The sequence below is a fragment of the Papaver somniferum genome, chromosome 8, assembly GCF_003573695.1.
Source record: "Papaver somniferum cultivar HN1 chromosome 8, ASM357369v1, whole genome shotgun sequence".
Taxonomy (NCBI): domain Eukaryota; kingdom Viridiplantae; phylum Streptophyta; class Magnoliopsida; order Ranunculales; family Papaveraceae; genus Papaver; species Papaver somniferum.
In genome coordinates, this window is record NC_039365.1 from 93,266,657 (window position 1) to 93,270,185 (window position 3,529).

At 34.9% G+C, this 3,529-nt stretch overlaps 1 long non-coding RNA gene across 1 annotated transcript; it reads right to left on the bottom strand.

Annotated features, from left to right (window-relative positions):
* Positions 1–1,365: 1,365 nt before the first annotated feature.
* Positions 1,366–3,048, bottom strand: LOC113302089. Its single transcript, XR_003336648.1, has 2 exons — positions 2,273–3,048; positions 1,366–2,008 (listed from the first exon to the last, which is right to left on the bottom strand). It is a non-coding gene; the product is annotated as an uncharacterized LOC113302089 (long non-coding RNA).
* Positions 3,049–3,529: the final 481 nt, after the last annotated feature.

A 3,529-nucleotide genomic window follows, 5' to 3' on the forward strand; every position in this document is an offset into this window, starting at 1 on the left:
TTCAATTAAGAAATCTGCAACAAAACTTAATCCAAAACTAGCTCCGCTCAGGAATATATATATATATATATATATATATATATATATATATATAAGAAGTTCTCTCAAATGGTACATATACAGTAGTCATTTTGTTTGCAAATAGAATAAACAACATAATAAACATAGCAGAAGTTAACTAATTAATGGAGTCAACTTCTCGAAGCTTTCGCTGCGCAACCCTGATCTGTCTTTGAAATTGAAAGTGGGAAAGGGTGAGCACATCATCCCTAGAAGGGGTGCCCAGTAGGAATAACATTTAACTTTCAAGTAATCATGACAAGATTTGGAAAACAATAATGTTTTCCCAAACATTAAAAAGTGACCAAGTTACTAAAATAAACAAACATGTATATGGACAAACTCCTTCTTCAAACAATGTATAATATTCGTGCTAACCACATTCATTAGCTATTGATATCACCAAGACCATGATGGCCCACTCTAAGCAATAAAAGATGAATTCATGTAGATATAAATGTGAAGGAGCGTATCCTATATACCACAAGTGGAAATTCGTATTTCCCATAAAAATTCATAATGACAAACAAAACATTACAAGTCCTTTCCAAATCGTGGAAAGATTCACAGAATCAACCGAATTATCATAATGCAATTTAAACAAAGCATGGAATGCACAACTAGACGATGCATGAATTTGATAAACATAACTTTTGTAAAAGAAAACATCAATGGTTACAAGAGAGTCAAAAGTATTCCCACCTCTTTTGATGACAAGCCACGCCTACCTCGAGATCCACGATCCACTGGTTCATTCTTTGAATCGATCGTTGTTAATATAGACTAATTGTTAATCACACAAGAAGTCTAAAAATCTAGCCAAAAGGCTCACACAAGAATCATACAAGTCTTTCTAATGATTCTAGGCCCATTTAAGGTTCTATATCTTTTATTTATCTATCTTTAGCATAACTAAGGTTTATTAACTGAACTGGGTTGGTTCTATATTCTATTAGATAAGTCTTGTGAATACCTACAACTTTGTAGTAGAAGACAAAGGTTAATTCGGACCATAAATGGTCCAAATATTCAAAATATAAATACTAGGTCTAAGCCCGAGCCCACTAAACTGACCCCTTAATCTATGGCCCAGTCCAACTAAGTCACCTAACGGTCAAAGTGACGGTCAAGGGTCAACTAACAGTAAACGTCTAGGTCCAGGTCAAAGGTCAACTGTGGTTAAATCGGTCAAAGTCTAAATCGGTCATCTGAGTTAACTCAGTCCTAAGACTCCAGGTAAAACAGATTCCCAATTAACTCAGTCAGATAGACTGAGTCAAAAGCACTAGGTCGAGTCAGCTAAGCTGAAAAGAACTCAAATTAAGATTCTTGCACACAACATAAATCAAATACAACTTCATTTACACAACCAACCTGATTTCAGGCTTTAACCAAACTTCTATTCCATCACCCTTCAACAACATCACAGGTAAAACACTCAACAATACATTCATCTCAAACAGAATCCTGTAATTCAATATACAATTGTAATTTAAGCTTTACCTGCAATTGCAGTACCAAGCCATACACATCTCAGTTGTACTTCAAATTCAGTAACCATACACCACCACTCATTCCTCAACTGCAAGACCTTTCTTTCTCATTGAATGTTCACCAGCACACTCAAACTTCGACAACTAACTCAATTCATATATACAACCTCTGTTACGGCAATTCTTCTACAAGCCTATTACATAACCCTGCAACTTAATATCATTAACATATCCAAATTCCCAACATTCATCTACAACTCATCCATACCAAAATCTCAGTATCAACCCAACTCCATCATCATGACCCCAATTCCATTTATACATCATCACTTAATTATAATCCATTCCATCTTACATGACCTGTATCATCACATGCAACTTGAACTACAACTGCAACCCACAAAACCATCTGCAGTTCATACTTAATTCAGCAACAACGCCATCTCATTCCATCCCTGCACTTTACAGCACCACCACAGTTAACTCAGCTCAATAGAAAACTCAATTTCCATTTCATACTAATATACATACACAGTTCATACATATATCCCCTGCAACTTCAATAATCTTCCTATTAGTTCAACAACATCACCACCAATAACTTATAACTCCACAACCACAGTAAATTCATTACAATCCTCAACTCAATTATAATATCCAACATACATACTCAACAAAGAAATGAATGTTATACTAACTTAACTTAGAGAAACATTTACCTTAAATAGTTCCATTCCAACAAATTGACACCAACTCATTTTCTTGTTTGAATCGATTCTTCAATTCTTCTCGAGACCAGGTTTTACATCTTCTGAATTTCTTCCCCAAATTTCTTATGAAACCCTAACCTTAATTACCAGTATCATCTTTCAAATCTTGTTCTTCTTCATCTCGGTTTACCCATAACCTCAAATTAAGCTTACCCATCATCTACTTCCTTTCCTAGAACATTAATTCCACCTTCTAATCTTCTCTGAATTCTTCTCATGAAGCCCTAGTTCTTAATTTGATGAAGAACATAAACCCTAACTCACTGATTTTATCCTCAACAACTTCAGAAGCTTCAATTAGACAAACCCATCTTACAATTCTATCTAAGTCATCTCAATCTTTGACCAATTCGAATTCCAAAACAACATGCAGAAACCTTAATTTCATTCCCAAACTTCTCTTCTACAGTTCGATCTCAAAACATCGATATAAACCTTCAATTCATTAAACCAATCCATGAATTACTTGCCTTCATTCTCAATTTTACATAAACTTCAATTAAATCCAAATATCAGAACCCTAACTCCAGATTCTAACCAATCTACCATTTCTTCTGCTTTCATTGCCAAACCAAAATAACCCGAGCACCAACAGCCAAACCTTAGTGTTTTTCTTAAGTTTTCCGATCTCAAAACTAAAAATCTTCTCACAGAAAATCGAGCAGGAAATAATAGGGAAGAAGAGGAAGAAAGAAAAAGAAACGAGAAAGGAAAGAAAAGAGAGAAATGAATTCTTCTCGATTGGTTTGAAGATAAGGACGGTCAAAATGTTAAAGGAACCCAAGAATTCGATAAGGGAAATCCACACGTGTCCTTGTTGCATCAAAAGCACTTTTCCGGAAATGATAATTTTGCCCTTCATATTATTTTGATGTTTTCTTCTTCATCCGATATCCGATTCACACGTTCGAGTAGTCCATTCCACATAACTTTCCGAGATCTAACCGATGGTACTAGTTTCGTATCTAGGTCGTTGTTAAATTAATTCCTATTAATTAACGTTTGTGTTAAGCTAATCGAGTTATTATCGGCTAATTCGTCTCTTAACTAGTCTAATAGTGTTGACGAGCTTAAGGATCTTTACATAACTAAACTTTACAAACAAGCTTGAGATAGCAATGCTTGCGATTTCGACCGAGTAGTGCTCTAACAATCTTCCCCTTTCTCAATTTTAGTGACAAAACTATCCATACATATGGATTACAA